At 46.7% G+C, this 24355-nt stretch overlaps 1 protein-coding gene across 5 annotated transcripts in view; it reads left to right on the forward strand.

Annotated features, from left to right (window-relative positions):
- The window catches only part of EYA2 (EYA transcriptional coactivator and phosphatase 2), a 263020-nt gene that overhangs the window by 180727 nt on the left and 57938 nt on the right, over nt 1-24355 (forward strand). The window lies entirely within an intron of this gene.

Genomic DNA, 24355 nt, shown 5'->3' on the forward strand with positions numbered 1-24355 from the left:
TGCTGTTGGTGGACTGGTGGTCCATGCAAGAACCACCAAAAACCCCTTAAAAATGCAAAAATGAGGGTTTCCCCAGTGGCTCAGTGGTAGAGAATCCGCCTGCAATGCAGGAGATGCAGGTTCGACCCCTGGGTCTGGAAGATCCCTGGAGAAGGGCATGGCTACCCACTCCAGTATTCTTGCCTGGAGAATACCATGGATGGAGGAACCTGTCGGGCTACAGTCCACGGGGTCTCCAAGAGTCAGGCCAAGCAACAGAGCATGCATACAATGCAAAAATGAACCCAACTGCTAAAACCCAAACCCTGCTGATTCTTTGCATCCATCCTGAGGGCTTGGTATCAACCGCCCTGTGGATGCTCCAGATGTCTGCCATCTCTTCAGGGAGACAGGTAGAGGTGGAGGGGTGGGGCTTTGGGGGACAGACACAGAATCAGCTTTTCTGAGTTAAGCGACCTGTCAGCAGCTGCTTCCACGCATGAGTGGGAACCAGGAGACTCACCAGCGCCTGGAAAATATTTCTGTTTCTGTTTAGAGCCCAGGAATATGATTTGACATCACCTCATGGCTTTTCCAGCTGCTCGTGTTTTTTATGAGGGTTGTAACAAGCTGGATGTGTAATTAGCAAGATAGATTTATCGTCTGCCGTTACGTTGTAAAGAATGTTAAAATGGTGTTGGTGGTGCAGAAACCTCTCGGCGAGGAGGAATGCCGTTAATATGTCTAGCAGTGCCTGCGGGAAATCCGGCATGCGTTTTTGGAGCGTGCACAGCTTAGGGAAAGGATGGCAGAGTCCAGAGCTGCTGAAAGCAGACTTGGCAGCTATTGCAAAAAAAAAAAAAAAAGAAAGAAAGAAAATGGGCTTTCCCAAAGGGGCTGCAGTAGCGAAATGCCCACCCGGGCTGGGTATTCTGTGGTTCTTAACCACCCAGATAAAACCATCTCCCCTAAGAACCATTCCTTCACTCTTCTTGCCCTTCAAGAAGTTCCACTACTTCACGCAACAATTTGGTTTCCATGGAGGGCTTTGTAATCTTGCGTATGATTTTTGTGTCTGTGTCTCACCACCACTTTTTAAACCAAATTATGCTCCTACTGCTGCTGAAAATTTGAGGGTATGGAAAGCTGGAGAGGGAAAGTTTAAGAGATGACAAGCATTTGTTTTCTGCGTCTATGTCTCTATTTCTGCTTTGCAAATAGGTTCATCTGTACCATTTTTTCCTAAGGAGGATGGGATGAATTGGGAGATTGGGATTGACATATGTACACTACATATAAAATGGGCTTCCCTGGTGGCTCGGTGGTAAAGAATCCCCCTGCCAGTGCAGGATGAGAGTTCGATTCTCGGGTCAGGAAGATCCCCTGGAGAAGGAAATGGCAACCCACTTCAGTATTCTTGCCTGGGAAATCCCATGGACAGAGGAGACTGGCGGGCCACAGTCAGTCCATGGGGTCACAAAAGAGTCTGACATGACTTAGCGACTAAACAAAAATACTGTGTATAAAATGATAACTCATGAGAATGATATGGCACAGGGAACTCTCCTCAGAGCTCTGTGGTGAACTAAATGGGAACGATACCCAAAAAAGGAGGGATATATGTATACGTATAGGTGATTCAACCCACTCCATTTTTGCCTAGAAAATCCTGTGGACAGAGTAGCCTGGTGGGTTACAGTCCATGGGGCTGCAAAGAATCAGACACAACTGAACGGCTTTCATTTTCATAGGCGATTCACTTTGCTATACAACAGAAACCAACACAACGTTTTAAAGCAACTCCAATAAAAAATACATTCAGTAAAAATTAAAACAAATTACAGGCTCACTTAAGGCAGGGACAAAGCTCAGAGCTCTCTTCTGGGCCCCATGGCACCTGGTGCATGTCAGTCCTCATCACTAGCCAGCTCTCTGCAGCCCGCTCACCTGTTCACCACCACCTTTCCCTGCAGCTCTCTGGTCTCCAGTCTTGCCCTTTCCAGCCACCTACAGAGAGATCATCCTAAAATGTAAGCCTGGTCTCTCCTCTACTGAAAAATTGTCAGTGGCTTCCCTGTAGAGAAACCCTAACCCCAGCCTCCACGGCACTTCACGAGCTGGCTCCTTCCCGTCTCTCCCGCCCTGTTTCCTGCAACTTATCCAGAGTTGCTTTCTGTCCTCGTAACCTTCCACATTCTCCCCATCTATCCTAGGTTTCTCTCAGCATCAGAGCCTGAGGCCAGGAGGGAGTGAGTGCTGGTAGTTTAGCCGGGGGGTGATCCCAGGGAGCACTGGGCACAGAGTGGGGAAGTGAGGTGGGGAGGGGAAGGCAGCCTCTACAGGGTACGTGAATATTGGGTTGGCCAAAATGTTCATTTGGGTTTTTCCATAACATATTAGCTATTAACAAGAAGTAGCTATGGCTGCAGGTAACTGGGGCTCAGAGCTATTGGGGACCTCTGGGAGACTCACCTCAGAGGTTATAGCCCAAGGAGCAAGGATGATGAGATATTTATCTACAAATTCCCTTCCATCATGGGTTGAGGGATTCTTCTAGGGGTGTTAGCTCCCTGAATTGGCCTGCCCCGTGGAAACTCTAGGGCAGGAAATCACAGGTTCTAACAGGAGAGAGCCTCTGCTTGCTGAGAGGACCTGGAAGAGGGGCATACTGGAGGTTTCTGCTATAATCTAGAATGTTCTAGAAAGTTGGTGTACTTAGGTTAGCTCACACTTATCTTTCAGTTTCCATTTTCAGTGTAACTGCCTCCAAGAGGACTTTCCTAACCACTCCCATCTACATTGCATCTCTTCCCATAATTCTTATTTTTCACTTGCAATTACGGAATTCCCTGGTGGTCCAGTGGTTAGGGGGCTTTCCCAGTGGTAAAGAATCCGCCTGCCGATGCAGAAGATGAGGGTTCGATCCTGGGGTCAGGAAGATCCTCTGGAGAAGGAAATAGCAACCCACTCCAGTATTCTTGCCTAGGTAAGCCCATGTACCCAGGAGCCTGGCGAGGAACAGTCCATGGGGTGGAGTCAGACACAACACCACTGGCCGACTGACGCGCTCACCAGAGGTTAGGACTCCATGCGCCCATTGCTGAGGGCTCAGGTTCCATTCCTGGCCAGGGGACTGAAAATCCCACGAGCCTTGTGACGTGGCCAAAAAATTAAAAATAAATAGAATTATGTACTCATTCTCTGTCTCCCTGCTAAGTTGTATGTGCCCTTAGCACAGTGACCATGAACATTTTTTTATCAACCCACCTAAGCACAGTGCACAGACCAGATTGCTCAATGGGTATTTGTTGGGAGAATGAATCGGGGTGGTCCTCTAGAATGAAAGCAGCATGACGACAGGCACTTTTTTTCCCATTTTGTTCATTGCTTCGTCCCCAGAGCAAAGAACAGTGCCCCCTACTTAGCAGGCATCAAATAAATATTTGGTGAATGAAGGGAGGAAGGAAAGAAAATAGCATCAAAACAAAAAATTCCTAACTGGGGGCCACACGCCAAATTCTGCCTGCAGACATTTGTGTTTTGCCCCTAGAGTGTTAGAAAAAATGTGAATTTGTCGCCAACATTTAAAAAAGCAGGAGATTGCACAGACCAAAATAATCGCGATGTCCAAGTCTTCTTGAAAAATTAGAAAATCTGGCAATCCTGCACTCCCAGGTGGCAGCAATCAGCAGGAGCTGAGTAGCCGCTGCCCAGTTAGCGGGGGTGGATGCTCTCCAGCCCATCCACGGCCCCACCTGGCCTGTTTAACCCATTTAGGGGACCTTCCTGACCCCACTGGCACCTGAGTTTCAACATCTGTCCTAAAATTTCGGAACCACAGAAGTTAGAGCTGGAAGGACCTGGGAGATCATCACATCCAGTGAGTCTCCATGGGACAGTAGGAGAAACTGAGGCCCAGAGAGAGTGAGGTCACCCAGGGGATAACAAGAGGCACACCTCAGGCCCATGTCCCTCCCTGGATACTCTCACAAGGTCCAGGGAAAACTAAGGTGAGATGCTCTTGGAGACCCCAGGTCTCCTGTGCCATCATCATCCCTCTTCTAGACTCTTCCACAAAATTAGAAAATGCTTGCTCCTTGGAAGAAAAGCTATGACAAACCCAGACAGCATATTAAAAAGCAGAGACATTACTTTGCCGACAAAAGTCCATATAGTCAAAGCTATGGTTTTTCCAGTAGTCATGTACAGAGGTGAGAACTGGACCATAAAGAAGGCTGAGCACCAAAGAATTGATGCTTTTGAACTGTTGTGCTGGAGAAGACTCTTGAGAGTCCCTTGGACTTTAAGGAAATCAAACCAGTCAATCCTAAAGAAAATCAACCCTGAATATTCATTGGAAAGACTGATGCTGAAGCTGAAGCTCCAATACTTTGGCCACCTGATGTGAAGAGCCCACTCATTGGAAAAGACCCTGATGCTGGGAATATTGAGGGCAGGGGGAGAGGGGGGTGACAGAGGATAAGATGGTTGGATGGCATCACTGACCCAATAGACATGAGTTTGAGCAAACTCCAGGAGATAGTGATGGACAGGGAAGCCTGGTGTGCTGCAGTCCATGGGGTCACAAAGAGTTGGACACGACTGAGTAGCTGAGTCAGCCTGACCCCTCTCCCCACTCCCCAAGCCAGAAATGGCTCTTCCGGAACCAGACACTGGCTGAGATTGGAAGTCACATCACTTGAGCCGGCACTGATGGACTCTGAATCCTTTCTTGGCTCCCCAGCCTTCCACTCCAACCCCTGATTTATGAGCAGCCCATAACTTTTTAGGATGTGATCGTATGTGTCAAAAAGAGATAAGTGGGAAGGCCCAATCTGGTAACCAACTTCAGGGCCTCTCTAGATCCATGAATGTTACCAAATGCAATGCTTCCAAAAGTAATTTTTTAGGAAAAGCTCAAACAATGAAAAAAACAACTCTTATCTGTACACTAGCTTGTTCTCGTGGGGATCAAAAGTCAGCTGCTTCTGGTGGCAGTCTCCTTCACCCCGATCATGGGGGTCTCAGGTAGAACGCCACGGTCAGTCCTTCAAGACTTTGGACAATGACCTCCAGCTCTCCTAGGTGAGTATGGTTGGTTGGTTGGTTTTGCTAAATCTAGCCACTCTAAGAGAGACCCAAAGTAACCATGGCTCAAACAAGATAGACGTTTACTCCCCTCACCTTGCAGTCCAGGCATAAGCAGTTCAAGCTGATAAGGCTGCTGCCCAACACCAGGGACAACGGCCCCTTCCATCTTGTTCTCCTCCATCCCTGGAGCATTGCCCTCATTGCCAAGGTGAAACGGCTCACCCCTGCGTCTGCATCTATCCAGTGAGAAGGGAAGCAGGAAAAGGAATCCACTCCTCTCTTTTTCAGTTTTATTTTTTTCCCCTCCCTTTGAAGGGCTACAACCAGAAGTTGCACAGATCGTTTTTGCTCACATACCATTGGCTGCGACTTGATCGCATGGCTACCTCTAGTTGCAAAGGAGTCTGGGAAGTGTAGTCTAGACACATGCTGTATTAAAATTCAGGGATTCTAGGATTCTGAGAGGGGGAAAAAGGAAGAAGGTATATTAGAGGACAGCTAGTGTTTTCTGGCACAAAGTCACCATGCAGTAAGAGGAAGAACCATGAAAGAGAAAATTGTTGAGGAAGAGTAAAATTTGCCCTGTTCAAGAGACCTAGAGGGCAATTGTATTTGTGTGTCTGAAGCTCTGAAGGGAGGTCTGGGCTATAAACTTGGACGACAGTGGAGGGGATACAGAGGAGCAGGGGGAGTGTGAGCCCCATTCTGCAGATGGAGTAACTGAGATACAGACAGGTTATATAGTCAGGGTATTCACAATGGAACTAAAATACATGGCCTTGACTTTTGGCCCCCAGTTCCTTCTCTTTGTGCTCTTCTTATAGCTGCAGCTACACAAAGCATGTTATTAATAGCTTATATCAAGCAGGACACTCAGCTTCAGCACTCTGAATTGTTTAAACTACAAAGGGAATTTATTAGATCACAATAATTGAAAAGCCCAGAGGTAATGGGATTCAGGTTGGGCTGGATCCAGAAGCTCAGTGTCTTAGGACTTGGGTCTTTCTGCATCCCTCGGCTGACTTTTTCCATGTGGCAACTCCTTCCTAGAAATCCCAGCTGAAAAAGAAGACCTCCTTTCCAAATTCCAGCACAACTCCCAGGCTTGAATCTCATTGGCCCAAACTAGGTCAAATGGCCACCCATGTATCAAAGTCTGTGGCCCTCTGTAGCCAGCCTAGGTCAGGAGCCTGGCATTGAGGGAACAGAGGAGCAGGTCAGCTCTACCCCAACCACATGGGAGTGAGAGGTGTGTCCTGAGTGGGCTCTGCAGGTCACGACCCTCTGTACATCCACACCAAGGGCCAGGATGGGGCTGTTGTGTTGAGCACCGTCCAGGAAGCAGAAGTCGTATCAGTTGTGGTCCCAGCCGAAGGGGCGACTCACTGTTTACTTAGGGAAATAAAGAGCTACAGAGCTAAAATGATTAAGGAATGATTCAAAACAGAGTGATTGAATTTAAAACAGAAACTGGGCTGTCTTCCTGTTCCCAATCAGGGCATGTGCTGCTCGAGGCTGTCATCTCTCCACTTCCTTTCCATCTCTTCCCACCCAGTGCTCACAGCCAGAGCATCCCTTTGGTGGCTGCACCTCCTCGCATCTTGTGGATCCATTAGAGGTTCCCTGGAGAGCCGGAGCTGCCAGTGATCGCCGCCTCTTTCCTAACCTCTCCTCCGGCCCCACCTCCCCTCCGGCCCTAAACTCTTATTTTTCCAGCCGGGACTAGACAAATGCAAGGTGGTCAGGAGCCTTTGCCTGTGGCCAGGAAGGGCTCCTAGGGAGGACTGGTGAGCAGTCTTTCTGGGTTCACAGTGGGTCGGCCCCGACTCCCCCTTTTGTGCCCTGCCTTCCAGGCTGCTCAGTACCGACTGGAAGCTCAGCTCTAGGCCCAGTTGTGGGTATGTGTGTTTTAATAACAGCTTATTGAGATATAATCCACATACCATAAATCTACCATTTCACTGTGTACAATTTTATTAGTTTTTAGTATATTCACAGAGTTGCGCAACCATCACCAGCATCTAATTTTAGATCATTTTCATCACCCCCAAAAGACAGCCCAAACCCTTTAGTAATCACTCCCCATTTCCTCCGGCCCACCCCCACCCCCAGCCCCCGGTAACCACTAATCTACTTTCTGTCTCTATAGATTTGCCTCTTCTGGACACTTCTTATAAATGGAATCGCACAATATGTGGTCTTTTGTAACTAGCTTCTTTCACTTAGCATAATGTTTTTTCAATTATCCGTGTTGTACCATATATCAATACCTCACTTTTACTGTCACATAATTTTAGTGTATGCATAGACTTCGTTTTGTCCATCCATTCATCACTTGATGGACAGTTGGGTTTTGGCTATGATGAATAATGCTTCTGTGAACGTTTGTGTACTAGTTTTTGTGTAGACATATGTGTTCAATTCACTTGGGTATATACCTAGGATTGGAATTGCTGGGTAGTATGGCAACTGTATGTCTAAACTTTTGAGAAACTGCAGACTCTTTTCCAGAGTAGTTGCCCCACGTTGCATTCCCAAAAGCAAAGGATAAGGGTTCTACTTTCCCCACATCCTCTCTAGGGCTTGTCACCATCTGACTTTTTGGTTACCGTCCTCTTAGTGCATGTGAAGTGGCATCTCGTGGTTTGGGTTTGCATTCCCCTGATGACAAACTGTGTTGACTAATGACTGATGTTTTCACGTGCTTATTTGGCTACTTGTAATACCTTCTTTAGGGCGGCCTAGGTGGCCCTAAGAATTCTTCAGTAGTAAAGAATTTGCCTGCCAAGCAGGAAATGCCAGGTTCGACCCTTGGGTCGAGAAGATCCCCTGGAGAAGGAAATGGCAACCCACTCCATTATTCTTGCCTGGGAAATCCCACGGACAGAGGAGCCTGGTGGACGACAGTCCGTGGGGTCACCAAAGAGTCAGACACGACTTAGCGACTAAACAACAATAACTATCTGCTTTGATACCTATTAAATCCTTTCCAGTTTTTTATTGAAATATAGGTGATTTACAAGATTGTATTAGTTTCTGGTATATAGCAAAGTGATTCAGTTACACATATATATTCTTTTTATATTCTTTTCCATCACTTTATTTCAAGATATTGAATATATTAATAATTCCCTGTGCTATAGAGTCATTGTTTAGTTGCTAAGTCATGCTTGACTTTTTTGCAACTCCATGGACTGTAGCCCGCCAGGCTCCTCTGTCCTTGGATTTCTCAACAAGAATGCTGAAATGGATTGCTGTTTCCTTCCTAATCCCTTCCTGAGGGATTGAACTGTTTTTCAAGACATATTCAATATCTTGAAATAAACTAATGGAAAAGAGTATGAAAAGAATATATATGTATAACTGAATCACTTTGCTATATACCAGAATCTTGTACAATATTGTAAATCAGCTCTATTTCAATTAAAAAAACAGCAAAGGATTTAATAGGTGTTTCTTTAAAGCAGATACTTGTTGATGTTTAGTCGCTAAGCTGTGTCTGACTCTCTTGTGACCTCATGGACTGGCGTCCACCAGGCTCCTCTGTCCAGGGGATTTCCCACCTTGGCAGGCAGAAAGTCTCCTGCCTTGGCAGGTGGATTCTTTACCACTGATCCTCCTGGGAAGCCTTGGGCTATACAGTAGGCCTTTGTTATTTATCTGTTTATATATAGTAGTTTGTACTTGCTAATCCCAAACTCCTAATTCATCCCTCCCCTTTGGTAACCATGAGTCTGTCTTCTGTGTCTGAGTCTGTTTCCGTTTTATAAATAAGTTACTTTGTATGTTTTAGATTCCACATATAACGGATACCATACAGTATTTGTCTTTCTCCGTCGACTTACTTCACTTAATGTGGTAATTTCCAGGTCCATCCATATTGCTGCAAATGTCTTTATTTCATTTTTTTATGGTTGACTAGTATTTTGACCCACACACATATCTTCTTTTATCTTTTCACCTGTCAGTGGATCCTTTGCCCATTTGCGAGTAGTTCATTTGTCTTTTGTCATTGAGTTGTAAGAGTTCTTCATACATTCTGGATAACACACCATTATCAGATACGTGATTTGCAAATGTTTTCTCCCTTTCTGTGGGTTGTCTTTTCACCTTATTGATGATGTCCTTTGAAGGATATGAAATATTGCAGGGGGAAGGGGTTTAAATTAAAACTTTTTAAAAGTGGCCCAGGAAGGAGCCCTCATGGAGAGGCTGAATTTTGAAAAAAAGACTTAAAAGGAGGTGGAGGAACAGATATCTGCTGTAAGAGCAAGAGGAAACAGCAAGTACAAAGGCCCTGAGGCAGAAGTCTGCCTGATGGACTTGAGGGACAAAAAAAAGCTAGCATGTTGGGAGCACAACAAGTCAGGGGAAAAATAGTAACTCAACTCGCTTTTCCCCTGAAGAGGGAGCCATGAGGTTTGAAACAGAGAAAGGACAGACAGGGTCTGAGTTATACTTCTAAAGAGTCTCTCTTGCTGCTCCCCCAGAAAAAGGGGGGTGTCCTGGCTGGAAGCAGAGAGACCAGTGAGGGGACTGCTGGAGCAGTCCCACTGAAACACAATGGTTGTTTGGACCAGAGTGGGTGAGATGCTGGAAGACGAGCAGTGCAGCAGTCTGGACATACTGTGACGGCAGAACCAACCACACATAGAGTGCAAAGCGAGTCCTTATTCTCACCCCCTGGGCTTCAGAGATGTCTTACTCACTGTCCATGGTCTCCCTCTAAAGGGACCTGATCTCTTCTCCCTCTATTGCCAACTAGCACATTCCTCTTGGAAAAAATCTCCCCTTTTTTTTGGAGGGGGGGGCACATTCACTGTATACCAAGTACTCTGCTGCTGTGAACATGTGTTTTTTGGGTTTTGGTGGGTTTTTGTTGTTTTGTTTTTTTGAGTTGAAACTAAGTGCCAACATGGAGTTATTCACACTTTGCCCACACAGGCCTCTTCCTTATATCACGTGGGCACATGTATGTTTCCTTGGAGGCCCGTTTGGACTCTCCCTGCTCCCCTCCTTGTAGTTTATCGTGTACCATGCTGTGTACTTCCCTGTAAAGTATGTATTACCTTCTTGTGTGCGTTTATTCCTTCTGCCTGTAGGTGGCGCTGTTTGAGTAGCCCTTTTTCTTACCTTTCTCCCTCGGCACGGTGGTCCCAGGTCCTTCCACGTGGCCGTATGCCCTGCTCCATTGCTCTAACTCAGTGGTCTTCAGCTGGAGGTGACTTTGCCCCCAAAGTGACATTTGGCAGTGTCAACCGCTTTTGGCTGTGGCGACTTGGGGTTTCTTACTAGCACCTAGTGGGGAGAGGCCAGGTATACCGCTAAACATCCTACAAGGCTAGCGGTTTTTTGGCGCCAGGGATGGGTTTCATGGAAGACAGTTTTTCCACAGACCAGGGTAAAGAGGATGGTTTCAGGCACATTACACTTATTGTGCACTTTATTTCTATTATTATTACATCAGCTCCACCCCCCGATCATCAGGCATTAGATCCCAGGGGTTGGGAACCCCTGCTGTAACGCACTGGACAGTCCCCCACAACAGAGGATTATCTAGCACCAAACGTCCGTAGTGCTGGGGTTGCGAAACATCACATCCATCTGCTGCTCTGAGTTCCAGGGTTCCTCGTCTTCCTTATCCCCTCTCCCTGCAGGGAGGACACCCAGGGTCCACCAGCTGCCCACCAGCACAGAGAATGCTGTGACAAGCACCCTTTATGAGCTGCCTCTGAGCTTTATACCACTAACCTATAAGGCAAGACTGTTCTATTACACCCATTTCTGGGAAGACTGAGGCTCCGCAAGGCAGCATGATTCAGCCCAGGTCATCCACCTTGAAAGACATGAGACCCAGAAGGCAGCCCACCGCTCTTAGTCAGCATCTAAACTGCATCCCCAGTGATCCATGTGAACGTCCTCAGGGTGCAAATTAAAAGCCACTGGAGGGACTTCCCTGGTGGCCTGGTGATTAAGAATCCGCCTTCCAATGCGGGTTCAATTCCTGGTCAGGGAACTAAGATCCCACAAGCTTCGAGGCAACTAAGCCCACACCGCAACTAGAAGGAAGCCCGTGCACTGCAATGAAGAGCCCATGTGACACAGCTAAGACCCAACGCAGCCAAATAGTTTTTAAAAAGAAGAACTTCCTTTAAAAAAAAACACAAACCAGCGTTATGAACTCTTCTGCTTGACTGGGCTCCAGGAGCACACAGACTGGATCTGATGTCTTCATAGCTTCATCCCCTGGCAGCCGACAGTGCCTGGCACATCCAGTTGATAAATATTTGTGGAATAAACAAATAAATAAACAGCTCATGGGTAGGGAGATTTCGGTGTATGTGGTTGCACGCACTGCAGAAATGAGATTCCAGGGTGTCTGCCCTGCAGGAAACAAACACCCAGATGCTTGACAAGATAGGGGGCTGTCAGCATCGATCCGAGGCCAAGATGCCAGGTGCCAACCTGGCCTGACCTCACCCAGCTGTGGAGCTGGGCCCACAGCAGGAGCTCAGCAAAGGCTATGGAAAGTTGAGTAAGTGGCCCCTCCAGGCAGGCCTGGGGCCAGGGACTCTTTGGCAGGTGGAGGACCTGGGATGCAGCCAGGTGAGCCTTGGTGCCTGAGCAGACTCCAATCAAGGGCTCCTCTCCACATCACCCCTTTAAAAGAGCCAGCCCCTGCTCAATCTGAAGAAGTTAGAGGTTTCACACTGGCAATGTAGGGGGCCAGATCTGGCTTGAAGACAAGTTGGCCCTCTGGCATTTCCTTAAGTTCTCAATTCATTGCCAGTATTTTAAAATCTGGATGTCTCCCTTCTCTTGGAAAACAAGAAGATCTGGCAACACCAGGCCTGAGTTTTCAGAGTGGAGACCCTTTGGCAGGATGTGTGCCCTGGGATTGACCCCTGCCCCCTTCACTCCCTGGACTCACTTACCCTCCCTGGGCTGTGGGTTGTGGCTCCATGGTGCCTCATTTGCACCCCCAGAGGCATTTACATTTGTGCCCTGCCAGTGCCAGGTTGCACCCAGCCTAGGTGGGATATATAGGGCAGAGGTTACTGGTCCCTGTGCCCTCCGGGTCCTCTGCATGGACTCTAAGACATGTGGGTCCCTGGTTCCCTCCAACCAGATTCCAAGCTTTGTCAGGTGGTTCAAAAATGATGCCTTTAGGACTGCCCACCCCACAAAATGCAGGCTGTTACTTCCTAAGGATCATCTGTTCCAGGAATCCATTATCATGACTGCGAATTCTGTTCACTCAGTTCAGTTCAGTCGCTCAGTCGTGTCCGACTCTTTGAGACCCCATGAATCGCAGCACGCCAGGCCTCCCTGTCCATCACCAACTCCCGGAGTTCACTCAGACTCAAGTCCATCGAGTCAGTGATGCCATCCAGCCATCTCATCCTCTGTCGTCCCCTTCTCCTCCTGCCCTCAATCCCTCCCAGCATCAGAGTCTTTCCCAATGAGTCAGCTCTTTGCATGAGGTGGCCAAACTACTGGAGTTTCAGCTTCAGCATCATTCCCTCCAAAGAAATCCCAGGGCTGATCTCCTTCAGAATGGACTGGTTGGATCTCCTTGCAGTCCAAGGGACTCTCAAGAGTCTTCTCCAACACCACAGTTCAAAAGCATCAATTCTTCAGCACTCAGCCTTCTTCAAAGTCCAACTCTCACATCCATACATGACCACAGGAAAAACCATAGCCTTGACTAGACGGACCTTTGTTAGCAAAGTAATGTCTCTGCTTTTGAATATGCTATCTAGGTTGGTCATAACTTTCCTTCCAAGGAGTACGCGTCTTTTAATTTCATGGCTGCAGTCACCATCTGCAGTCATTTTGGAGCCCAGAAAAATAAAGTCTGACACTGTTTCCCCATCTATTTCCCATGAAGTGATTGGACCGGATGCCATGATCTTCGTTTTCTGAATGTTGAGCTTTAAGCCAACTTTTTCACTCTCCACTTTCACTTTCATCAAGAGGCTTTTTTGTTCCTCTTCACTTTCTGCCATAAGGGTGGTGTCATCTGCATATCTGAGGTTATTGATATTTCTCCCGGCAATCTTGATTCCAGCTTGCGTTTCTTCCAGTCCAGCGTTTCTCATGATGGACTCTGTATAAGTTAAATAACCAGGGTGACAAGATACAGCCTTGACATACTCCTTTTCCTATTTGGAACCAGTCTGTTGTTCCATGTCCAGTTCTAACTGTTGTTTCCTGACCTGCGTACAGATTTCTCAAGAGGCAGATCAGGTGATCTGGTATTCCCATCTCTTTCAGAATTTTCCACAGTTTATTGTGATCCACACAGTCAAAGGCTTTGGCATAGTCAATAAAACAGAAATAGATGTTTTTCTGGAACTCTCTTGCTTTTTCCATGATCCAGTGGATGTTGGCAATTTGATCTCTGGTTCCTCTGCCTTTTCTAAAACCAGCTTGAACATCAGGAAGTTCACGGTTCATGTATTGCTGAAGCCTGGCTTGGAGAATTTTGAGCATTACTTTACTAGCGTGTGAGATGAGTGCAATTGTGCGGTAGTTTGAGCATTCTTTGGCCTTGCCTTTCTTTGGGATTGGAATGAAAACTGACCTTTTCCAGTCCTGTGGCCACCGCTGAGTTTTCCAAATTTGCTGGCATATTGAGTGCAGCACTTTCACAGCATCATCTTTCAGGATTTGAAATAGCTCAACTGGAATTCCATCACCTCCACTAGCTTTGTTCGTAGTGATGCTTTCTAAGGCCCACTGGACTTCACATTCCAGGATGTCTGGCTCTAGGTCAGTGATCACACCATTGTGATTATCTGGGTCGTGAAGATCTTTTTTGTACAGTTCTTCTGTGTATTCTTGCCATCTCTTCTTAATATCTTCTGCTTCTGTTAGGTCCATACCATTTCTGTCCTTTATCGAGCCCATCTTTGCATGAAAGGTCACCTTGGTATCTCTAATTTTCTTGAAGAGATCTCTAGTCTTTCCCATTCTGTTGTTTTCCTCTATTTCTTTGCATTGATCACTGAGGAAGGCTTTCCTACCTCTTCTTGCCATTCTTTGGAACTCTGCATTCAGATGCTTATATTTTTCCTTTTCTCCTTTGCTTTTCGCTTCTCTTCTTTTCACAGATATTTGTCAGGCCTCCCCAGACAGCCATTTTGCTTTTCTGCCTTTCTTTTCCATGGGGATGGTCTTGATCCCTGTCTCCTGTACAATGTCACGAACTTATTCCATAGTTCATCAGGCACTCTATCTATCAGATCTAGTCCCTTAAATCTATTTCTCACTTCCACTGTATAATCATAAAAGATTTGACTTAGGTCATGCCTGAATGGTCTAGTGATTTTCCCTACTTTCTTCAATTTAAGTCTGAATTTGGTAATAAGGAGTTCACGATCTGAGCCACAGTCAGCTCCCAGTCTTGTTTTTGTTGACTGTATAGAGCTTCTCCATCTTTGGCTGCAAAGAACATAATCAATCTGATTTTGGTGTTGACCATCTGGTGATGTCCATGTGTAGAGTCTTCTCTTGTGTTGTTGGAAGAGGGTGTTTGCTATGACCAATGCATTTTCTTGGCAAAACTCTATTAGTCTTTGCCCTGCTTCATTCCGTATTCCAAGGCCAAATTTGCCTGTTACTCCAGGTGTTTCTTGACTTCCTACTTTTGCATTCCAGTCCCCTATAATGAAAAGGACATCTTTCTTGGGTGTTAATTCTAAAAGGTCTTGTAGGTCTTCATAGAACCGTTCAACTTCAGCTTCTTCAGTGTTACTGGTTGGGGCATGAACTTGGATTACTGTGATATTGAATGGTTTGCCTTGGAAACGAACAGAGATCATTCTGTCGTTTTTGAGATTGCATCCAAGTACTGCATTTCAGACTCTGTTGATCATGATGGCTACTCCATTTCTTCTAAGGGATTCCTGCCCGCAGTAGTAGATATAATGGTCATCTGAGTTAAATTCACCCATTCCAGTCCATTTGAGTTCACTGATTCCTAGAAAGTCAACATTCACTCTTGCCATCTCCTGTTTGACCACTTCCAATTTGCCTTGATTCATGGACCTGACATTCCAGGTTCCTATGCAATATTGCTCTTTACAGCATCGGACCTTGCTTCTATCACCAGTCACATCCACAGCTGGGTATTCTTTTTGCTTTGGCTCCATCCCTTCATTCTTTCTGGAGTTATTTCTCCACTGATCTCCAGTAGCATATTGGGCACCTACTGACCTGGGGAGTTCCTCTTTCAGTATCCTATCATTTTGCCTTTTCATACTGTTCATGGGGTTCTCAAGGCAAAAATAGTGAAGTGGTTTGCCATTCCCTTCTCCAGTGGACCACATTCTGTCAGATCTCTCCACCATGACCCACCTGTCTTGGGTTGCCCCACGGGCATGGCTTAGTTTCATTGAGTTAGACAAGGCTGTGGTCCTAGTGTGATTAGATTGATTAGTTTTCTGTGAGTATGGTTTCAGTGTGTCTGCCCTCTTGCAACACCTACCATCTTACTTGGGTTTCTCTTACCTTGGACGTGGGGTATTTCTTCACAGCTGCTCCAGCAAAGCGCAGCCGCTGCTCCTTACCTTGGATGAGGGGTATCTCCTCACTGCTACCCTTCCTGACCTTCAATGTGGGATAACGCCTTTAGGCCCTCCTGCGCCCGTGCAGCCACCACTCTTTGGACGTGGGGTTGGTCCTCCCGGTGCCGCCCCTGGCCTGGGGTGTGGGGTAGCTCCTCCCGGCCAGCCCCCCTGACCTCGGACGCGGGGTAGCTCCTCTCGGCCACCACCCCTGACCTCGGACTTGGGTAGCTCTTCTCTGCCGTTCCTGCGCCGTTGCAGCCTAGCACTCTTGGCCGCTGCCCTTGACCTCGGACGTGGGGTAACTCCTCTTGGCCGCCGCCCTTCGGTCATGGGGTCCTCCCGGCTTCTGCCCGCTCTCGGCCGCGCTTAGTGCGCCGGTCACAGCCGCCGTCTGTTCCCTCAGTGTGGTTTAAATGCTACCCTCTCCTCTCCTAAAACAAAGAAAAGAGAAGCAGTGCTATTATCCAGGGTCCCTTTCTTAGGCAAGTCTGCCTGGCCTTCCCAACTGGTTAGAAACGCCCTCTTGAGATGACAGCAGGCTTCCCATAGCACGTTTCTTGGTGTGATTATTTGATGATAGAATAACATCACTATTATTCTATGATCGTTCAATGGCAGGGACTGAATTTCCATTGAAGTAGATGCTATTAATGCCTCATATCTCTCACCACTGCCCTCCCCATCCCCACAGGCATGATGGGTTCCCTCCGTAAGAACCTGTGACACTCTGGGGTGCAGTCTGCCACGTGTCCCCAGAAGGGCAGAACCCACAGCAGCACCCTGCTCATGGACCTGCCCTTGCTGTTCCTCTGCCCCGCCACCTCCATACTTGGTCACCAGGGCTTCCTGGGGTCCCCTCCCAGATAAACTACTTGACCTGAATCTTAGGCTCAGCATCTGCCTTGGGGGGAGACCCAAACTAAGGCATTAAGGATGCCTGGATGTTCAGACATCTTCATGATGCATTACTTATAGGAACTGAAACTCCACATCGCAGGATCCCTGTTGTAACATAAGCCCTCCTGGCCCCTCAAAGCGTGGTCCAGGGACTGGCCTCATGAGGAAGCTGTTAGAAATGCAGTCTCAGTTCTCAATACCAGAATGGACGTGTTGACTGGACATCTCCACACCTTAGTCCGTGAAGCAGGATGATAGCCATGCATTCCCTGGTGACGGCGTTTCTCGTGGGTCCTGCCAGCCCGCCAACCTCTTTGTGTATCTAGAAGAGGCTGGGCAGACAGAGCCCGGCCAGGTCTTGGCTCTACACATCTCTGCCGGGGGCTCCCCTGCCCTCTCTGATCAGCCAGTCCTCCTCCCCCATCTCTCAACCGGTGTAATTACGTGATTCCGGCTCGGATTCCGGAATCCAATACCCAGCACGGTGCCATCAGGATTCAATCAGATCCAGTTGGCGAGACACGGCTTGGCCTGTCCGTTACTGCTTTACAAACTGAGAAGAAAAAAAAAAAAACAAACCCTGCTTTTATGACCCAGCAGTTAAAAACTATTTGTAGAAGTTGCTAAGGTTCAAATCAAAAGTGCCCTCCCTGGAGGGCGATTAGTTAATTTCAGAGGAGCACAGCTTCTTTTCTTTTCTTTCTTTTCTACCCTTCTACCTGGAGATGTGGGTCTAATTCATTTCTGCCCTTCAGACATCGAGAGCGCTCCATCCTTGGACAAACACAAGCCAAAGTGCTTAAGGACATCTGTTTATTTTATTTCTTTAATGAGAAAACCTTCCAATTTCTCCGGGCTCAGCTGTGTTTATTTACATTGTGTTAACCATGTGAGGCCAGCACCTTGGATGTTTAAAGGCCTGGCTGGGGCCCTTGCCGCGGTCTCCAGCTCTGAAATGGAGTCAGCCCAGCCCAAGGAAAACAGAGTCCTTGGAACTCTATAAAATAGATTTTCAAAATAAATACTGCCTAATTCACTCAGTAGATGTGGATTAAGTCAAGATGAATACAATTTGGAAAGGATTTTCTGAGGAAGTCGGAGATTTCTTTCCCCCACTGGGGGTTAAACCTTGTATTTGAGTCTCCGTGCCCACCCCCACCTCCCGCTCCATCTTCCCCCACTTCCCCCACCACCACCCCCACACCCCGCAAGCTCTCTTTTCAGTTAGGTAAAAGGTATTTAGTCTTTGTGGCTAATAAAGAAATGATGATTTTGATTGGGCTCCTCAAGCCATGATTCCTTTCTTTGCAGGACTAGGAAGAGTGACTTAACTAATCGCTGTCTTCTATCTGGGAAGGGCAGGACGCGAACATCTGCCCTTGTCATTCCGGTGGGGGTGGAGGAGGAAGAGGTGGGAAACGCTTTCAAAGATGTCCTCGAGGTGAATGACAGTTGGAGGGGCCGTGGGCAGGGGGGTGGGACCCTTTGTAGCTTTAATCCCCTGTAATAGTTCTTCCCTGAGCCACTGGGCCTCCATGCCAAGTGCCTCTGCTTAGGTATTTTAGAGCATTAAAGGATTATTTTCAACATAAAATATATTTCAGAGATGGTTCGGGGTTGTCAGAAAGGTGCTCATTAGCAGAGACTTTCTTTGAAGCCCCAGGCTCGCTCTGCTGGGAGACAGACCATTTCTACTTTGGCGGAGGGTTTCTGAGCTAGTTAAGACTCCTGAGTATGCCTCGTTTTCCGCCCCCAAATTGAACAAATGCGACTGCTTTCCCAGACTTTGGCCAGGTTTTTTTTTTGTTTTTTTTTTTTTTTTCTGTCTAGCCTCACCTTTCACTGAATGCTGCAGGGCACCTGGAAAAAAAAAAAATAATAATAATGCTAATCATAATAAGAGGGAGTTAAATCTCCTGTGTAAAACCTACAAATTGTTGGTCGGGTTAGAATGAGAAGCTCTTTTGTCTGCTATAAATATAGGGGTGCTGCTCACAACGATAAGTAGTGGGAAAAAAATCCCGGGCACCCTGCGAACCTGAATAATGGGAACAATTTTCCTTTACACTTAACTAGCAGGTTGAGAGGCCGTCTCCCCCAGTGTCCCCCCACCCTGTACTTTTTTTTACGGTATTTATTTCTGGACAAAAGGGCTCCTGAGCTGTCCAAAGATCCCAACCCTTTCCACGGCCTTGGGTGATGAGGGTGTCTGTCCATGAGTGGCAGGAAGGTGTCAAGGCAGTTGTATGGGAAGTTAACTTTGACAGGGAGAGAGGCTCCCCCCGCCAGGCCTGCTCCCCACACTTCTGTGAATTCACGAACTTGTGGGCCCTTCCGATGGCAGAGAGGGGAAGGTACTAGTGCAAATTCCCCGATGGGGCCTAATTCAGAGGAGAAATATGCAGTGTAAGAATCTCTTTGGAAATGTCCATCAGCAGTTGAATGGATAAACACATCCTCGGATAGTCATACAATGGAGTATTTTCAGCCATAAAAAGGAATGGAGAACTTAATACGCACTCGATGTGGACAGACCCCAAAAACATTATGCTAAAGGGAAAGAAGCCAGGCACAAAAGGTCATACGCTGTGTGTTTCCATTTATATGAACTATCCAGAGTAGGTAAGTCCACAGAGGCAGAATACAGATTGGTCGTTACCAGGGACCGGAGGGGAGGACGGATGGAGAGCAGCTTCTCCATGGGTGTGGGGTTTCCTTTGGGGGTGATGAAAATATTTTGGAACTAAATAGAGGTTTGCTCATCTGTAAAACTGGAATAACAGTTCCTGCCCCACTGACCTCAAAAGACCAGTCCGGGAATCATCTGCTGTTTCCCTAAAAGCACTGTGGGTGCCGTTAAAGGAATGCAACATTGCCTGAGCTGGTAAAAGATGAACATTTTTTAACTTGAAAAATGAAGGTATGTGTTTGTTTTTTTTTAAATACTCTCCTTACCTGGTTTTGGTGTCCAGGTGATACTGGCCTCAAAAAAAAAAAAAAATGAGTTGGGAAATATTGCCACCTCTTCTATTTTCTGGAAGAGCTCGTGGTGAATTGGTGCTATTCTTCTTGAAATGCTTGGTAGAATTCTCCAGTGAAACCATCTGGACCTGGAGATTTCGTTTTTCAGGAGGTTTTTAACTTTGATTTCAGTGTCTTGAATAGTTACAGCTATTTCACCCTGAGTGAGTTTTGGTAGTTTGTGGTTTTTGAGGAATTTGTCCATTTAATTCATTGTTGAATTTAAGTGTCTGGAGTTAAAAAAAAAAAAGTATACTTTTACAGTGACTTTCAGTTTCTAGCATATTATAACCCACACCCAGAAGCCTTCAATTACAGGGATAAAAAATGTAAATCTCTCCCTGCATGCGTGGCAGTGGGCTATGAGTCATCTCCTTGGTCCTTAAGATAAACCTACAAGGTATATGTGATCCTCATTCTATCCAGGACACACCTGGATTTTCGACTACCAGTTTCTTAAGCGGCAGAGAAAGGATCAAACCCCAAACTCCAAAGGCCATTGAAAGCCCCTCTGCCACTGAGCAGAGCACAGCCCATCAGAAGACCTCCAAGTTCCATGCACAGCTTTCAGACCTTCAGTCCAACTCCAGGTCCTTCCAATGCCTGATTTCCCCCAGTGGGCAAGAGGAGAGCTGTGGACTACACCTGACTCTCAAACATAGTTTTGGGTTACATTGTTTAAGTCAGCTGCCACCATTCAAACTGGAGAGATTTTTTTAAAGCTTTATTTTATTGAAGTGTAGTTGATTAGTTGTATTCAGTGTCTTGTATTCAGTGTTGTATTAGTTCCTCTATGCAGCTAAGTGATTCCGTTTTATATATATATATTCTTTTCCATTATGGTTCATTACACGACATTGAACGCAGCTCCCTGTGCTATGCAATCAGACCTTGTTGTTCATACATAAGAGCTGCCTCTGCTGATCCAGGACTCCCACTCTGTCCCTCCCCCAACCTTCCACTCCCCCTTGGCAACTACCAGTCTGTTCTCTATATCTGTGAGTCAGTTTCTGTCTCATAGATAAATCCATTTATGTCATATTTTAGGTTTCACGTAGTAAAAGCGATACCGTATGGCATTTGTCTTTCTCTGTCTGACTTCACTGCGTGTGATCATCTCTGGGTGCATCCGTGTTGCTGCAGATGGCATTATTTTGTTCTTTTTAGGGCTATTCCATTGCACGTGTGTACCATATCTTCTTTATCCACTCATCTGTGGAAATTTGGTTGTTGCCATGTCTTGGCTGTTGTGAAGAGTGCTGCTATGAGCACAGGACTGCATGTATCTTTTTGAATTAGTTTTTCTGGATATATACCCAGGAGTGGGATTGCTGGATCATATGGTAACTCTATGTTCAGTTTTTTGAAGAACCCCCTTGCCGCTTTCCACAGTGGCGGCGCCCGTTTGCATTCCCACCAGCAGTGTTGGAGGGCTCCCTTTTCTCCATACCCGCTCCAGCATTTGCTATTTTTAGACTTTTTAATGATGGCCATTCTACATGGTGTGAGGTGGTACTTCATCATACTTTTGACTTGAAGTTATCTAATTATTAATGATGATGAGCATCTTTTTATGTGCCTATTGGCCGTCAGTATATTTTCTTTGGAGAAATGTCTGGGTAGGTCTTCTGCCCAGCCTTTGATTGGGTTGTTTGTCTTTCTGTTATCGAGTTGGATGAGCTGTTTGTAGGTCACATCACTTGCAAATATTTTCTCCCAGTTCCTGGGTTGTCTTTTCATTTTGTTTATGGTTTCCTTTGCTGTGCAAAAACTTACAAGGTCCCGTCAGATGATGAGTTTTCTTTCTTTCTTTGTTTGGCTGTGCCTGGTCTTACTTGTGGCACCTGGGAGCTTCGATTTTCATTGTGGCATGCAGGGTCTTTTAGCTGTGGCACGTGGGATCTTTAGTTGAGGCCTGCAAACTCTTAGCTGCAGCGTGTGAAATCTTGTTCCCTGACCCGGGATCAAACCTGGGTCCCCTGCATTGGGAGCATGGGGTCTTAGCCACTGGAGCACCAAGGAAGTCCCAAATGCGGAGATTTTAGATAAACAGCAAGGATATATTGTATAGCACAGAGAATTATAGCCGTTATCATGTAATAATCTTTAATGGAGAATAATCTGTAAAAGTACTGAATCTACGTACTATGCTATACACCTGAAACTAATATAATATCATCAATCAACTAGACTTTAAATGAAGCATTTTTTAACTGTGAGATTTTCACAGAAATTAAGGCTCTGGGTTCTCTTAAAAAATCAGAAGATCTGTCCATGCTGCATCCACACTCCCAAAGGTCACCACTTGGCTGGAGCTGCATAGCAACTGGTTCCTTTCAGTGGGGTAGGTGGCTTCCAGTTGGCCACAATCCCCACCACTCCCTGTTGCCTCCCTGACATGAAGGTCACGTGTCAGCTGTCATTCCTATCTCTCTTGCACTATTGTCTTTCTCTAAGAAGAGTTAAGGGGAAAGTTAAATATTTCTTGTACCAAGAGGTGGAAATTGACAGATCAGCAAGGCACGTGTTTCACTCCTTGAAGTGAGCTACTTAGTCTCTGTAAATCTTGTTGGCTTTTGTGCCTCATTCACAGAATAAAGTCCAGACCCTCTGGGCTGGCTTGCAGACCTTCCATGACCTTGGTCTTCCTTCCATTCTGTCCTGCCTCACCTCCCAGACTCTCATCTTTCTGTTTTCAGCTACAGCCTACGGTTGCACCAGCAGACTCCCCCAGCTTTATCCATGCTGTTCGCTTTGCCAGGAATGCTTTTCTCACTTGCCATTCATTTGCCCAGCTAATGCTCACTCAGCATTCAGGTCTTATGTTAGACATCTCTGCCTCCAGGAAGCTATCCTTGACTATACTGAGTTAGGTGTCCTTCCGGTGTGTTCCCTTAGAACCCTCTTCTATTTTTCACTAATTATTTTATCACCTACTGATTTGTGTCTTTCCCTCACTGGACTTCAGAGCTCAAATGCAGGGACTGTGACCATGTCTTACTTCCTTCCACATCTCTGCTTTCTAGCACAGCACAGTCTATATGCCCCGTAATTAGTGGTCAGGTTAATTTTCTCTCCATTATAACTCAGCACAAGCTGATTTAAACAGAAAAGTGAATTTATTGGCATTTATAACCAAAAAGTTCAGGGGCATGGTTGAATCCAGAGGTTCAAACGGTGTCAACAGAAGTCAGCCTCTTTGCATCCCTTGGCTCTGTTTTCTTCAGGTTGGCTTTGTTCTTTTCACGTGTGATGGCAGAAATGCCCCCAAGCAACACAGGACTGCCAGCCTGATAACTGTTGTAAAAAGAGAGTAACTCTTTCCCAGGAGTGCCAACCAAGTGCCAGACAAAGCTCTCCTTGGCCTGGCTAGAGCCAGTCACTCAAAGGTGGATGTAGGTTGAGACAGCCCCCTTGGGACTACACAGACGGGGAGTGATGGAATCCCCGGCCCCGCACAAACACTCAGGATACTGTTACCAGAAGGTAACAGCATGGATGCTGGGAAGACAAGAGCACCAGCCCTGAGCTTCCATGTGTATGTTTTAAGCCATATGAGAGCCAAGAACACGCATGTTCTTACCCAGCTCAGAGTAGGTGCTCAGTAAGCACTTGAAGACAAATCTGGCCCAGTTACCAGCACGCCCTTAGATGTGGCTCTGAAGGGTCTGGCCCATTACCTCCATGCCCTCATCTCCTAGGACTCCTCCTCTTCCTCTCTCTACTCCAGCCACACTGGTACTCAGCCCTGCCAGCCGCGCCCTGCCAGCCACCCCCGACCTCAGGGCCTTGGAACACTTGCTTCCCTCCATCTGAACCATTCCTCCTCCCACATGGCTTCCTCCCTCTCCTCCTGAAGATGTGTTCAGATGCACAGATTCACACAAGGACCTCCCTGACCATCCTATGAGATGCAACGCCTCCCGCACAGCCCACACAACACAAATCCTTTGCTGTATTTTTTCCATAGTCTTTATCACTCCATGTATAGAATGCACTTTGCCCAGTTCTTGGAAGCACACTTTGGTGGTCTGTAATAAATATAACCGTAAGTAATAATGAGTGAATGAATGTCTTTTAAAGAGCTGCATCTTTATTTATTTATTTATCTATCATATATTTATTTGGCTGTGCTGGGTCTTATTTGTGGCACACAGGATCTTTAGCTGTAGAATCTAGAATCTTTAGCTGTGTGGAATCTAGTTCCCTGACCAGGGATCGAACCCTAGCCCCCCTGCATTGGGAGCTCCGAGTCTTAGCCAGTGGACCACCAGGGAAGTCCCAAGAACTACATCTTTAGAAGCATGTTGCTGGTTGTGTAAGAATATCCTCTCTCGTCCGACTCTGTGCGACCCCATAGACAAGCCCAACAGGCTCCCCTGTCCCTGGGATTCTCCAGGCAAGAACACTGGAGTGGGTTGCCATTTCCTTCTCCAATGCAGGAAAGTGAAGAGTGAAAGGGAAGTTGTTCAGTCGTGTCCGACTCTTAGCGACCCCATGGACTGTAGCCTACCAGGCTCCTCCGTCCATGGGATTTTCCAGGCAAGAGTACTGGAGTGGGGTGCCATTGCCTTCTCTGAATGTATCACTACCACTACAAATAATAGTAATAAAAATAATAATGAAAAGCACAAGACTCAAGAGTGTTGATGAGGACGTGCCCATTCCTGGACAGAAGCAGGAGCCACTTTGCTGGGTGTCAAGCCCTGGTCTAAGCATTTGGTGTGAACTTCCAGAAATGTACTGGTCTCAAATGCCCCTTGGTCATGAATGGTGACTCGAGTTAGGGTGGT

This window comes from Bos indicus, chromosome 13, assembly GCF_029378745.1.
Source record: "Bos indicus isolate NIAB-ARS_2022 breed Sahiwal x Tharparkar chromosome 13, NIAB-ARS_B.indTharparkar_mat_pri_1.0, whole genome shotgun sequence".
In the NCBI taxonomy this organism is placed as follows: domain Eukaryota; kingdom Metazoa; phylum Chordata; class Mammalia; order Artiodactyla; family Bovidae; genus Bos; species Bos indicus.